At 50.2% G+C, this 14,895-nt stretch overlaps 1 long non-coding RNA gene and 3 other non-coding genes across 5 annotated transcripts; all 4 read right to left on the bottom strand.

Annotated features, from left to right (window-relative positions):
• Positions 1 to 7,855: 7,855 nt before the first annotated feature.
• LOC107179200 lies at positions 7,856 to 14,607 on the bottom strand. 2 transcript variants are annotated; one of them, XR_006215478.1, is made up of 7 exons: positions 14,446 to 14,607; positions 13,686 to 13,840; positions 12,477 to 12,551; positions 10,779 to 10,849; positions 9,917 to 10,078; positions 8,320 to 8,421; positions 7,856 to 8,201 (listed from the first exon to the last, which is right to left on the bottom strand). It is a non-coding gene; the product is annotated as an uncharacterized LOC107179200 (long non-coding RNA). The 2 variants fall into 2 exon arrangements; XR_006215479.1 differs by lacking the exon at positions 14,446 to 14,607 and adding an exon at positions 14,022 to 14,422.
• LOC122237513 lies at positions 10,318 to 10,448 on the bottom strand. Its single transcript, XR_006216117.1, has one exon. It is a non-coding gene; the product is annotated as a small nucleolar RNA SNORA71 (small nucleolar RNA).
• On the bottom strand, positions 11,812 to 11,944 carry LOC122237510. The gene has a single exon (XR_006216114.1). It is a non-coding gene; the product is annotated as a small nucleolar RNA SNORA71 (small nucleolar RNA).
• Positions 13,018 to 13,150, bottom strand: LOC122237511. The gene has a single exon (XR_006216115.1). It is a non-coding gene; the product is annotated as a small nucleolar RNA SNORA71 (small nucleolar RNA).
• Positions 14,608 to 14,895: the final 288 nt, after the last annotated feature.

Genomic DNA, 14,895 nt, shown 5'->3' with positions numbered 1-14,895 from the left:
CGGAAAAACAGCTGTGCCCGTCCCTGGTGCTCCCTTGTCTGAGCACACGGGACAGCCCATTCAGGATTTTCCTAACTGGCTGCCATCAGAACGCTTCATTTTCAGCTGAAATCTGTGATCAAAAATTGACCCATTCGTATTTTCAGAGCTCAACATGTCACCCTGATTGCCGGATGCCTCGGTTTGGCGGCATATTTTCTTAAAGAATCCTGTTGAAAGTTCTGCCCCTGGGTGGCGGTGGGGACAGCCTGCATTCAGAGGGGGTTAGGTATTAGGGAGCCCTCCCCCACCCAGCTCTTACGGAACAACAAAGCTGACATTTTCGTCTCCTTCTGCCTGATTCCTGCTTCTCACCTGGTGTGACTCAAGAGAATTTAAAGTGACAAGATCAGGGGCGCCTGGGTGGCTCAGTCGGTTGGGCGGCCAACTTCGGATCAGGTCATGATCTCGCGGTCTGTGAGTTCGAGCCCCACGTCGGGCTCTGTGCTGGAGCCTGTTTCGGATTCTGAGTCTCCCTCTCTCTCTGACCCTCCCCTGTTCATGCTCTGTCTCTCTCTGTCTCAAAAATAAATAAATGTTAAAAAAAAAAAATTAAAAAAAAAAATAAAGTGACAAGATCATCACCCTTAAAGGACAATGGGGGCACAGACTTTCCAATCAGGAAGGGGATGCTCTTGTGCCACAGCTCAAGCTGAAGCCCTGCAGGGGTTTCAATCCTACCGTCTTCATAGCAGTACCAATCAGAAAGACCACGTTGTAGCTAAAACCGTAATTTTTAGATCCTTGCTTAACTTCTGTAAAACCTCAAGTGTTAATTTGAGTTTGCAGATAAATCTTTTTGGATCGTAGATAATTTCCAAGTTAAAAACCAGTTTTAAACTTTGGTCACTGAACCCAGTTCCAATTTATCCTCAGTCTTCCACGTTTAAAACAGCTGTAAATTAACCAGATGGGTGATGTGTGTAACTATAAAAATATTCAATGTAAGCTCAGGGAGAAAAACAGCTCGATAGTCCTCCCGTCGTCTAGTTTTCTAGAGTCTAGAGAAAACAAAAGATGTTCACTTTGCTAATGATGGTAATTAACAGAAATGGCTAAGACAGTATTAGGCATAATTACAGGGAGATGCAAGATAACACAGGTAGTTTGCTTCAGGGAATTATTAGTTTCCCAGGATGGTAAATTCACTATGATACGTACATTGCTTTTTCTAATACGTTCATAAGGTTAATTATATTTTGCAAATAAGCCCCCCACTTTTTAAAGTCTCTAAATAATAAAAATAATATGAAAGGTTATACTGTAAACGTCCACATTTTAGTAAGAATTTTTGGACTTGGGTTATAATACCTACCGTGTTTCAAAAACCAAAAACCGGTATTAAAAATTTTTGACAAAGTTGGCTCAATGACTTTATCCGTAAGGAGAAAGGTTTATAAATCTTTTACTGCACGGTTACATGGTTGGCACATTCACAAAACTAAAATTAGAATTTAGGGGGTTTTGGTGAAATTAACTATTCTGTACCCACTTTTTTTAATCCCTGTAAAATTGACCTAGTGTTATATTAGTTTCAGGTGTACAAAATAATGCTTTGACACTTCTATACTCTCCTCGGTGCTCATCATGGCCAGTGCACTCTTTTTTTTTTTTTTTTTTTTTTAAATGTTTATTTATTTTTGAGACAGAGAGAGACAGACCATGAACGGGGGAGGGCCAGAGAGAGAGGGAGACACAGAATCTGAAGCAGGCTCCAGGCTCTGAGCTGTCAGCACAGAGCCTGACACAGGGCTTGAACTCACAGACCATGAGATCACGACCTGAGCCGAAGTCAGAGGCTCAACCGACTGAGTCACCCAGGTGCCCCGATGGCCAGTGCACTCTTAATCCCCTTCCCGGATTATACCACGTACCTCCCCACCCACCTGCCCTCTGGTAACCACCGGTTTGCTCTCTATAGTTAAGTATGCTTTTCTTCTTTGCTCATTTTGGTTGTTTCTTAAATTTCATGAGTGAAATCATGTGGTATTTGTCTGATTGACGTATTTCACTTAGCATTATACTCTCTAGCTCTATCCATGTCATTGCAAATGGCAAGACTCCATTCTTTTTTTATGGATGATTAATATTCCACTGTGTGTCCATCCGACATCTTCCTTACTCGTTCATCTGTCGATGGGACACTTGGGTCGCTTTCCTATCTTGGCTACTGTTAAGTGACACCACAGTAAACACAGGGGTGCATATATTGTTTCAAGTTAGTATTTCCATTTTATTCGGGTAAATATCCAGTAGTGGAATTACTGAATCAGGTGGCAGTTCTATTTTTAAATTTTTTTTTTAAACTTCCATACCGTTTTCCACAGTGGTTACATCAATTTACATTGCCATGAACAGTGCACAAGAGTTCCTTTTTCTCCACGTCGACACTTATTTTTTGATACTAACCATTTCAATTCACATGAGGTGGTATCGCATCGTGGTTTTGATTTGCATTTCCCTGGTTAGTGACGCAGAGCATCTTTTCGTGCGTCTGTTGGCCATCTGTATGTTATATCTGGCATATTTAAAGTTAAGTTTCTAATAGGTATTTACTTTTTGCTGCGAGTTTTAAAATATTGGCTTGTAAGAACTTTTTTACATTTGAAAATTGTGTTCATATATTGTCCTCTGACAATTCTTCCCTTTCCCTTTCCCAAATTCTGAAAAAAATAGTGAAAACGTCCTTTAGTCCTAAACTGTCTTTGGGTTTCCTTGAATGGCCACCAGATTACACAAAGATTTGCCCCTTCATCTTAGAAGGGATAAAAGATATAATTACATCTTTTTTTTTAACATTTATTTATTGTTAAGAGACAAAGAGAGACAGAGCATGAGCAGGGGAGGGGCAGAGAGAGAGAGGGAGACACAGAATCTGAAGCAGGCTCCAGGCTCTGAGCTGCCAGCACAGAGCCCGATGCGGGGCTTGAACTCACAAACAGTGAGATCAGACCTGAGCCGAAGTCGGATGCTTAACTGACTGAGCCACCCAGGTGCCCCAAGATATAATTAGATCTTAACCATTCTCTAAGTTTTAATCAACTCAAAACTTGTGAGAGCTCTTTGTTTTCCAAATTTAGGATTAAAAAAAAAAAAAACACGCAAAACCAACAAAAGAAGTTCCATTTTCCTGAGTTATTTATGTATAGACCATATTAATATGAAAACATTTGAATAATTTTGTACTTTTCGACTTAAAAGAAACATGCTCCTGCCAAGCACAAAGACGGGGACAAGAACGGTCTACAGAGTGATTTGAAAGTTTCAGCATCCCTGTCTATCAGTGACAGTCAGGGTACACACTTTAGGATATAAGCCTAGAGCTACTAGTCAATCAATGTCTTAGCAGCGTGTATGTTCTCAGTCCAAGGTAATCCTTCACTGCATCCTCGGAAATCGTTACCCCTCAAAAGAGGCTTTCACTCTCTTCCACTCTGACCACCTGTATTCGTTATAATTGTTCAGTCTTACTGCCAGGAGAGGTAAATGGCTGTGGTCTTCAACACTGGTGGGAAAAATTTAAAAGCCTGACCAATGATGTTTCTCGTGCATGGCCTGTCTACAGCTGAATTCTGAGAAAATTGTGTAGTCTGAAGCCAAAGCCTCATGGCCCCTATACACCCCTCCAAATGGATTGTATCAATGGTCTCCAATAAGGAGATAAGTGTTTGCGTCATTATATATTCATTCAAGGACAGATCCAAGATTTCTTTTCAGAAAATCACAGCTTTGATAGGGACCGAGAAAAGTTCATGTTGTAACAGGCAAATAAATCTTTATTGAGCTCTGTCCCCCGTGGTCTTTATCAGACTATTACAGTTTCCCATTTCTCCTTGAGGCAATTTCGTTTGATGTTTTCTCGAAATGTGCTCATCAAAATATAAATTTTTATATACAAAAAGTGATCTATATCATTCCCTAAATTTGGCTTTACTTTCTGCTAATTTTTATTCGCATTACTTCCATTTTCTTTTTTATTACATATTAAATCTCAGTCTTCTATTTCAAGCATCGAGGCTTAAATTTCTCCTTAGTAATTACTTGAGCTACAATTCACAAACTTTGGTATGTAAATTTTTATTATCATTCGGTTGTTACTATTTCTAATTCTGCTTACGGTATCATCTTTGATGAGGTATTTTCAATATGTTTTTAAATTTCCCAAACATAGGGATTTTTTCAGACCTGTTTTTGTTGTTATTGCCTTTCTATTGCAGTGCAAATGTAGTTCATAGGACACAGATTCTTTGGTATTTGCCACTTGTTTTATAACCCAGAATATGAACAGTATTTATAAAGGCTCTTTACATGCTTGAGAAAAGCATGTATACTCTAATTTGGAGATAAATGTTTTTAAGCATCTATTATTATGCAAATCTTCTGCTGTAAAAGGAACGGAACTATTTTTTTTTTCTTTTTTTAACGTTTATTTTATTTTTGAGACAGAAAGAGACAGAGCATGAACGGGGGAGGGGCAGAGAGAGAGGGAGACACAGAATCGGAAGCAGGCTCCAGGCTCTGAGCCATCAGCCCAGAGCCCGACGCGGGGGCTCGAACTCACGGACCGTGAGATCGTGACCTGAGCTGAACTCGGACGCTTAACCGACTGAGCCACCCAGGCGCCCCTAAACGGAACTATTTTTGATTGCCCACAAATTTCAGCATTAGAAGTGAAATAAGTCAGTTAGAGAAAGACAGATACCATGTTTTCGCTCCTGTGGAGCTTGAGAAACTTAACAGAAGACCATGGGGGAAGGGAAGGGGGGAAAAATTGTTAGAGAGAGGGAGGCAAACCATAAAAGACTCTTAAATACAGAGAACAAACTGAGGGTTGATTGGGGTGGGGGCGGGGAGAGGAAAGGGGAAAATGGGTGATGGGCATTGAGAAGGGCACTTGCTAGGATGAGCACTGGGTGTTGTCTGTAAGCGAGGAACCACGGGAATCTACCCCCAAAACCAAGAGCACACCTCACACACTACATGTTAGCCAATTTGACAATAAATTATATTTAAAAAAAAATTAGGGGCTACACCATGAAAGCCCCCAAGGCCCAAAAGAAGTATGATCTATTTCGGTATGGTGCAGAGAAACCTTCAATAAATAATAGTAATAGCTATCAGTTACTAAATATTTCCTAAAGGGACACACTACTCAGGCTTTCACATGCATCGGTCTATTTAATCCCTACCTCACCCCACTCTTGTAAAGGTGTGGGTCTCATTTTACAAGAGGAAGTCGAGGTCAGGTAGTGGAAACTTGCCTTATGCCACCGGGGGGGGGGGGGGGGGGGGGGGGCAGACTCAGGTCTGTGTGACCCCAAAGCCAGTGACCTTACACTCCTGCAGGCGGCCGCCCCAACTTTGTCCGCCCACACTCAGAACTACCCTAAACATCCCGGCAGGGGATGTCGCACCACTGTGGGCTCCTAGAGAAACAGCCTTTCTGTAAAGGTGTCCAGCAACACTCTTCGTTCACGTAATTAGCCCTGAACTCACCTTCTAGACCAGCGCTGTGCTGTCTGACTTCACGTTAAACAAAATTCAACCCGGTCAATTTGAAGATCTAGTCGGCTTTATTAAACAATGAGTGGGGCAGCATCCCACCCAGCCTGGAGAGAAGAGAGGTAGGGCAAGAGCCATTTGCAAACGAATGCTTCCAGGCAAGGTTGCTTTCCCTGAGGGGGAACAGGAGGGGAGTCTAATCATGCAGATTATTTCATCTTCCTTTGGGGATGGAGAGAGCCCATGCAGTGGACTCACAGGCACCCATCAGAAAAATTTCTGACCGGTTAAGACTGCACTTCCGCGGCGAGCTGACGCTGCATTTCGATCAGGTATTAAGCCTGGGTTTGGGGACCTGGCCTACGTGACGCCATTTTGGGCCTGTGAGTTTTCTTTTTAACACTTCTTGCAGTGACAGGAACAGTCTATGCACCTGCGCGGCCCCACACAGCAGCCGCTTGTGGCCACCAAACATCTGAAATACGGCTGGTGCAAGGGAAGATGTGAACTTCACCTTTTTATTTGTATCAATTTAAATAAACAGCCACACATGGCTAGCGGCTCACCCTGAGGGACTGCAGTCCTATAAGCTCCGTGAGGCCTCCTGTGTGTTGTGTTTGGAGCAGTATCCCCAACCTATAGCAGTGCCCAACAGAAGCGCACGTTCCAGACATTAAGCATATAAACAACACATTGTAGAGTCCTTTCAGGGATACCGTGAGAACCCAAACGTATTCCCCATCCTATCCCACTTTCAGCACGGGCTCTGGCTCATACAGAAACGCGCTTTTTTTTTCTCGTAATGAATGAACCTTCACTCTAACCAGCTCTCGTACTCCCAGTTCTTGACTGTACGATGGAAATCTCCCATTACCTGATCCATCGGGCCCTCCGGTAAGCACACAATTCCCGGCAAGAATCATACCTCCCTGGCCTGAAGCCTGGCTCCTGGGTCACCTTGGTTGTTGACGCTCTTCCCAGATTTGTTCAGGCCCTAAAGACTGGGGATGGCTCACGCTTCACATGCCCCAAGCGCCGCGAGGCAGGCATGACCTGGCACCTGGCAGCCCCTTGCACCCTTGTGAAGTCCGGGCCCATGTTGTGCTGCTGTGTCTCCACAGCAGCCAACACTACCAACTTCCGGCAGCTGACCAGAAGTCAAAGGACGGTCCACGGAGAAGGCAGAAAAAAAGACACTTGACTTCTGGATGCCGCTGTCGGGAACTGGCCAGCAGAGTGAACACCTGAGGCGCGGAGAACGCCTGCCTCCCACAGGCGCCCGTCAAGGTAATCAAACTCACTGAGGCAAGTCCGATTTCCAATGCAGAAACGGGACAACGCGGCCTTTCGTCATGGCCTTTGGGGCCTATTTCCTCACATAGACCCATCCATCTTTAAAATGGGAATTAAAGGGGCGCCTGGGTGGCTCAGCCGGTTGAGCGTCTGACTTCGGCTCAGGTCATGATCTCACGGTCTGTGAGTTCGAGCCCCGCGTCGGGCTCTGTGCTGACAGCTCAGAGCCTGGAGCCTGCTTCTGATTCTGTGTCTCCCTCTCTCTGCCCCTTTCCCGCTCATGCTCTGTCTCTCTCTGTCAAAAATAAATAAACATTAAAAAAATAATAAAATAAATAAAAAATAAAATGGGAATTAAAAAGTTCACGCTTGCACGTCCTTAGCACATCATCACCTTACTGCAATTACTGATTTACCCCAATTACCTCCACAAACACCTGACCTTGAGGATACCCCCCAGGTCCACCGATGACAGTTACTCCACGCTCACCCTGCCCCCACCTTTACTCAGTAACCTGCCCTCTGAGGCTGACACCATGTATTTTATACCCCAGGTAAGTTGACTAACTCGTCCCAATTTGCCCAGGACCTGCCCGGATTTAACAATGAAAATCCCAGGTCCTGGGAAATCCCTCAAACCCAGCCAAACTAGGACAGCTGGCCACACGGGCAGGCATTTATACTCATGAGCCAGGCCCCGGAACTCAGGCCACCCCAGCCTCCTCGATGGCATCACTGCCTGCCTCACTCCAGCCCACCCTGTCACCCGTCCCCCCTTCCAAAGCCCTGGCCTGTTCTTCAACACCCTTGACTTTTTCATGGGCCCTCAATCTGAGCCAACTCTACCAGCACCTGGTCACCTCCTTGTCCTAACTGAACACCTCGGACAGTAGCCTGGGTGCCAAGCCTCAGGAGCCTAACAGGAAGAGGCTCACGGGTGAAAACACGACTGGAAGGCGATCCATTTCACGTCCAGCCTCAGCGGCACACAGCTCGTTAGATGACTTAAAAGGCAGACGCGGCAAGTCCGTAAGGTTTATTGAATGGGTAGGCAGAGGGGAAAGTGATGAGCAGCTGGAATGCGAGAGGAAAACGTTCGCTCATTCAAGTCATTCCAGACACAGCAGAGGGACGCGGGGCTGACCTCCCGTCTACGGCTTCTCGGGGCACGGCTGTCCCGACTCAGAGCCAGCCGGAGCGGACCCGGCCGCAGCCCCAGCACCTGCCCTCTGATGTCACGCGCGGAGCCAAGAGCTGCTCCGAGGTGCTCTGAGCGGACGGCACGGGGTGCTCTGGGGATGCTTCGCATAGAGGACTCCCTCTCCGTTCTCTGCCCCTCTGGTGACTACTAATGGCACCGAGAGAACCTACAAGAAAGGACAAGTGAGACCGACGATGATGATGATGGTTTGGAGTTCCCACCCACACAAACGCAAACCAGCTTCCCCGCTGCCTGTGGGTCTCCGGCACTCGGCACTAACTCACCTCGGAGAAAAGTCTCAGCGAACACACATCCCACGTCATCCCGAGGGTTGACGACTCACGGCCTTGGGACTTACTTCAACAGCCTCCGGACCGAAGGCTGACCTAAGAGGGAGAAGAAGCATATAAGCATTTAATCTCCAGGCCACCTTCTCCCCAAGTGACATCACTGAGAAGGTCCGCATCAACCAGGCCTAAGCTCCCAGTTTACACGCGCCAAACTAGATTGTCACCAAGACAGAAAGGACGATAAAAGAAAAACATCTCAAAAATCCAGCTTTTATAAGAAATCGCTTTCTTTCTAGGAGTTCACGACCAGGGCAACTGACCACAGAGAGTAATTCTCAGGGAGACAGCTCAGCGCTCACTGTTGGGAGCCTGGCATGAGGAACCACTGCATCTTGACCAAAGGGATGGACCCTCATCCTCAGCAGTCCTCCCACACACGTTCACGACTCGTCTGCCCAGCCTGCCACAAGGCCCCAGCAGCTGCCATCCTGTTCCGCTAAGACCCACTTAACACGGCCCGGCTGTAAAAGGCAAATGCCAGATAAACTCCCAACAAAGACTTGTTCTGGTGAGGTGCCCCGGCCTTTGAAGGTCAACACTGCGGGGCCCATTTGAAGGATACATGAAAACACGTCATGAACGTTTGAGAAAATTACACAAGTGACTCCCAACTCAACCTGCAGGACTCCACACCCAGGGGTCTGAATGGCCAGGCCTGGAGTGGGGGTTAGGGGTGATAAAAAATGTCTTCAGGATGGTCACCATTGTCCCTTGAATCCTCCAGCCTGGCTGAGGAGCCCAGGACCAGGAACTAGGCTGTGGGACAGGACAAGCCCCTGACGCAAAAGGGGTGGAGAGCAGGTCTGAAAGGCAAGGGGACCTCTGGGTCATCAGAGGACTCCTGGGCACCAGGTGGTTCACATACACTATTCTCACTACCCTCCACATCATCGTGAGACGGAACAAAAACATGTGGCCCGGCAGGATCCCACCTGCAAGCACGAGACCTGAAGGCAAACGGAAGGGGTCTCAAAACTAGACAGGAGCCCCCAGGCCAGAAGTCTGGGATGGATACCTTGACCTCGCCTCCAACCTCGCCTCACTTCTTACTCGGGAGCCAAGACACGCCTCCCAGGGGCACCCGTTGTATCTGAGTCTACCAAGCGAAGGCACCGTCGCAAGGTTTCTGCCTCCCTGAACACAGGGGCAGCGCACAGAATGAGATGCAGACGGTCAGCCTGCTGTTGACGAGGACTACAGAGTGCCCAGCCTGCAACATACACCCTCGCTGACACGAATCAGGAAGCAAGCTGGGCAATCTGGAGTCTACAAATAGATTTCAAAGATCCACAGGACTCAGAATTTCTTCTTCAGTCAACCCCCGGGGTCACCCTTTCCAAAAGAACCCACAAAGCACAGATTAAGGCAGTGAAGGGAGACCTACAAAGAGGGTGATCCATCAACACATCCTTCTCCTGTCGGAGGGTGACAAGAGAACTCCTCGGGCTTCTGGCTGACCGTGACAAATGAGAACTATTTCTATTGACTCAGAATTGACAGAACTCCTCCTTGCCCCTACAGCAGGCCCCACCTTTGTTTTTCTTTCTCCATTTATTTAACGTTTCTGACAGCTCCCGGAGAAGCAATGCATGCTGTGCTCAAGAGACAGTCAAGGAGCAAAGACAACAGACACACGAGCGCTGAATTCACACACTGCCTTGACCGACGTGTTCTTGCGGACTGGCCTCGGCTCCTGTAAATTCAAACAGCAGAAGCCATGATTTCCAATTCTTACGTGTGTCCTCGGGCGCTATGTGAATTTATTCCAGTGTGAAGTCCAAATTAAAAGGTAGGCTTGTTTCTGACAAGAAAATCCGTAACGTGGAAAGACAGAATGAGCTCCCACAGGTCCGGGGGCTAGCCCAGTTACCACCTCACAGGGGGCCAGCAGAGGCCCCAGCTCAGAAGGGAAGGGCAAGAGGAAAAAGCTAGTGTGGGAAAGCTCCAGGGTTCGGAAAGGATGGCTGGACCCTTCAAACATGGGAACTTCTCTTGGTGACTCCTCTCCCTGCACTACCAATGACCAAGCCACAGGCAGCCTGCAGTCACTTTCAGATACGGGAGCAGAAAAGGACAGAAAGAGCGCCAGGAAGGATGGCTCACAAAGCCAGACATGCATGCCTCAGAAACTGGACCAAGGTCTCTGGTGCCTAAATCTACATGCTTTCCCTCACAGCACGGTGCTGACTCCAGGAAGGAAGCCCTTCACCAGCGCAGCTTTCTAGAGGCCTGTCCCCTCTCACTATGTGGGGGATTGCCTCCCAGCCAGGACACAACTGGGAACTCATGGATGCCCACTCTCATCTCGCTGCCTCATCCAGACCCCAGGGCACACGTGTGTGACTTTACAGATGCAAAAAGACACAATTCCAGAGAAGGCTCCAAAACCTTACCTCGGGGCATTTGTGGCCTCGCGCCTGGCTGTAAGACACCTCTCATGGAGCCTCTGGACGTGCAGATCCACCTGCAAGAGACAAGGCGTGAATGAGCACTCACAACAGGCCTGGGGGGGGGTGTGCAGAGGGTACCTGGCACAGCGGCCAGCGGATTCCAGCACCCACAAACGTGGGCCATTGCTACCAGGACTTGGACAGCCACACTGCTGTCTCAGGAACAAGAACAACTTAACTCTAGGAAGGGACCTGGGGAACATGTGTGACAGAAGTAATGTCAGTGTTATCCTATGTACCCACAATCAATTTGTTGCTAAGCAATCTGTATCAAAAAGTTGTCAAGGCCAGGTTTTGGAGAGCGAGCCACGCTGACCGGCAGCAATGAGCCTGGACCAGGAGGGGTAACGGGTGGTGGGAGGGCCCCACGTTCTCCATCTAGTGCGTAAGGGCTGCCTACGTACGCATTCTCAACGACGACGTCCTGCCCAGCTGGGGTACTACTCCCTTCCTTGCTCCTTAACCTAAGAGCAGAGGGAATGTTACCCCCAGTGGACCACAGGCACAGCCCGTGGCCAGGACAAGAGAAACACTTCCAAGGAGAGCAGGATGCCTCAGCCTTGAGCAGGTACGGTCTCCCCACTGACAGTCCAGAGTGGGAAAAGCCCATTGCCTCACCATGTAGCATCTCGATCTCCCCTACCTTGTTCTGTTTTGACCCACTGCTACATGTCAGACACCAAGACGGAGGCACTGCCCTCGAGATCACAGCATAGGGGAATGACAAGCAAATCACCAACGTCCAATGTGATCAGGGCTGACCAACGGGGCTGAGGGTGTGGGAAGCGGTGCAATGAGAAGGCAGAGAATGCTTCCCAGGGAGAGCCTTGGGGGAAGAGGGACCCCTGTCAGCACTCCACCACCGGCCCATGAACAGAAACACGCTGAGGCAGGGCCCTACTCGGCAAAAGGGCACTCGGTGAGCCACCCAGCGCCAAGTACCAGAAAGCAATACAAATCAGCGGACAGAGAGATGTGTACGAAAGCTCCAGAGTTTGGAAGGGACAGGATGGGCCCTTCCAACACGGGGAAACGCTTTCGGCAATTCCTCTCCCTGCACTATCAATGACCAGGGCACGGGCCGCCCACGATCACTTTCGAATGCAGGAGCAGAGAAGGGCAGTGAATGGGCCGAGAAGGGAGACCTCGGACAGCAGCCCAGGAACTGAGTTGAACTAGGAGCCCAGCAGACAGGCCAATGGCCAGATTTACAGCCTAAGATCACAGAAGCTTCCCCTTATTTGCACGGACGATTTACCGCTCCCTACCAAGAGGTGAGGAGACTGCGCAGAAATACTGAGGATTCATGGTTCTGAAAGACTGGGTGTGGGTGATCACAGAAGAGCGCTCAGGTTCACGTAAGAGCACTCAGCTGGGAACCGGAAAGGAGTCTAGGTTTGCCTCTAAAACGCAGCCCTCTCTCTGTCCATCCCGACACCGCTGCTTGCCTCTCAATGTCACAGCAGCCTTCATCAGGGGCTCTCGGGAGCAGAAGAGGGACCTGACCTGTGCCTACCAGCCTGAGGGGACACAGACAGCTGGGAGCAGCGGGAAGAAGGCACTCTTTCCCACACCTCATCACCTGAACCCCTCCAGCCTCACAGCCCGCACAAGACCTGAGCTCTAGAGAATCCCACTTACCTGGGACCTCCCGATCCACGTTCTTCTCCCTGAGGTCGCCTTTCACAAACAAGGAACAGCAGTCACGACCCACTCCTGTAAGAGACAAGAAGCCCGTGGCACTGCTTACCCGCCCAGGAACCCACTATCTTTACCAACAGGAAAACACTGAGGGAATCTGGGTCTTAGGAGGTAAGCACACTGAAAGCCTGCCTCCCTCCCTCTACCTTGTGCTCGGTCACCTAAGGTTGTCCCATTTTGGAACCTCTGAATATAGAAAGAACCTTGCGACTTTTCCTTTGCCTGCGTTACCAACGACCAAGAAAAAGGCAGCCTGTACTCACTTCAACGCAGGAGCAGAAAAGGACACCGAGCTGCTGAAATTAGAAACCAGTGTCAGAAGACCACAGCTGTGGCTCCGCCACCAACTCAGACACACAGACACAGGACCCACTCTCGTTCTCCCTTTTTAAAGCCTCACAGAAACCGTGCTGAGCCAGGCATAGAGCGTACAACAAGACAACAGGTGCCAAGAGGCACCTCAAAAAAAGGTGGTGAGAAGTGTGGGAAAGCTCCAGGGTTTGGAAGGGACAGAGGGGACCCTCCAAACACGGGGAAGTGCTTTCTGCAAGTCCTCTCCCTGCACTATCGATGACCAGGACACAGACAGACCATGATCACTTTCGAATGCAGGTGCAGAAAAGGCAGAAAGTGAGCCAGGAAGAGAGAAGGCCCTATAAGCCCCCAGCTGCCCAGCGAAGCCCAGGACCCTGAGCGCCATCACCATCTCATGAAAACACGCCATCTCCCGTCATCAAGAGGGGGCACGTGAAGACCAACTCGCGGCAAAAACGCCTACATTGTTTAGTCCCCCACAGATACAGACGGACGATCTACTATGTGCCACCAACCGTGGGCTCAAAGACAAAGAACACAGACAAGACTTCTGTCCTCCCAGAGCTCTGGCACTTTCCCCACTTAAAACACAGCGGAGCTCAGAAGGGCCTAACCTAGCCAACGTGATGCGCTCGCCACAGGCTGAGGCAGGATCTGAACCCAGACCTCTCTGGCCCCCAGACACACCCCCATCCACCACACCAGGCCTCCTGGGGGCTTTCTCAGAACCCGCAGGAGCTCCAGGACGCTCCCCCCCCACCCAAACCCCCCACGGTGGTGTGGCAGGAAGGCAACGAGTCCCTGCTCAAGGATCTCCTGAGCAGCAGCACTTACCCAGGCCTCACCCCCTGGACACCGCGGGGGCACATCCGGCGCTGCGGCTCAGGGTCCTGCAGCAAAGAAGGGGGCGCTGCCTGACGCACAGCCCCCAAAGCCGTCCAACGGAGAGTTTCCATCTGCTTCCAACAGAGCCCCGGAGCCCGCAACGCCTACGCAGGAGACAGCACGGGGAAGGGGCTTTAGTGCAAAACAAAGACACCGGAATCGGCCTCTGCCGCTCTGGGGCCCCGCGAGCGCCCCCAATTGAAAACTCACACAACCGCTCTGCATAACGGGGGTTTTAACGCTTTCTCTTAAAGGCTGTTGACGAGAAAACGGGTTAACGCTCACATGGTCACTTCGTGGGCAACCGATGAAGCGCTTTGGGGGATTCGAGGCCCAGAGCCGGAGGTGGGTGTGTGCGTGAAAATCACGCGGCCCCGGGAGCTCTTCAGGCCCGGGGCCACACGGGGCTCCGCACCACTGGCGGCGGCACTCGGCCCGCGCGTCGCCGGACCCGCTTCTGGTAGTTGGCGGGACCCGAGTCTTCCCGGCGGAGGGGTGAGGGGGGCTGAGGGCGAGTGATCCGACCCGGGACACGCATCCTGAGAGGTCCGCACCGACCTCTCGGTGGAGGAGCTGGGCCCGAACCCAGGGGCGAGGCCTGGAACCGCGGCTGACCTCCGCCGGCTCTCCCCGACTCCTCGGGCCTCGGTTTCCCCGAAAGGTGGTGGGGGGCAGACCACGCGCCCAGCGATCCCCGCAGTGGACTCACCCCGGGCAGCCGCGACCTATGGCGCGGGACAGCGGCCGTAGACACAGCCGACAGTGCGGGAAGCTGCGGATGTCTGGGGATTGCGGGAGATGTAAACCGGCGGCGTGGACGGCTCGAGAGAACCGGCCGGGCGACCACAGCAGCAGGAAGCTCCTCTTCCGCCCAGCGCCGGCGGAAATGCAGCTGGAGCGCGGGTGGCGTCCTAGAGCGGCGTTTCCGGGAGGCGGATCCCGCGCAAACGGCGCTGCCGCGCCCCCTGGTGGCGCGGAGCTCAAATTCTGACTCCGTAGGGCTTGGAATAACTTCCAAGAGCAGCCTGAAATTTGGGAAATAACATTCACTCACTTGTTTTTGCTTTTCTCTTTATTCTGTTTTTGCCACTGATTTGTCATTAACTTATAGAAATGGTTGCTTTTTCACGTGAGCAGCTGTTATTAGCAAGAGCTCATG

Source organism: Panthera tigris, chromosome A3 (assembly GCF_018350195.1).
Source record: "Panthera tigris isolate Pti1 chromosome A3, P.tigris_Pti1_mat1.1, whole genome shotgun sequence".
Taxonomy (NCBI): Eukaryota; Metazoa; Chordata; class Mammalia; order Carnivora; family Felidae; genus Panthera; species Panthera tigris.
This window is presented reverse-complemented; position numbering and strand designations above follow the sequence as displayed.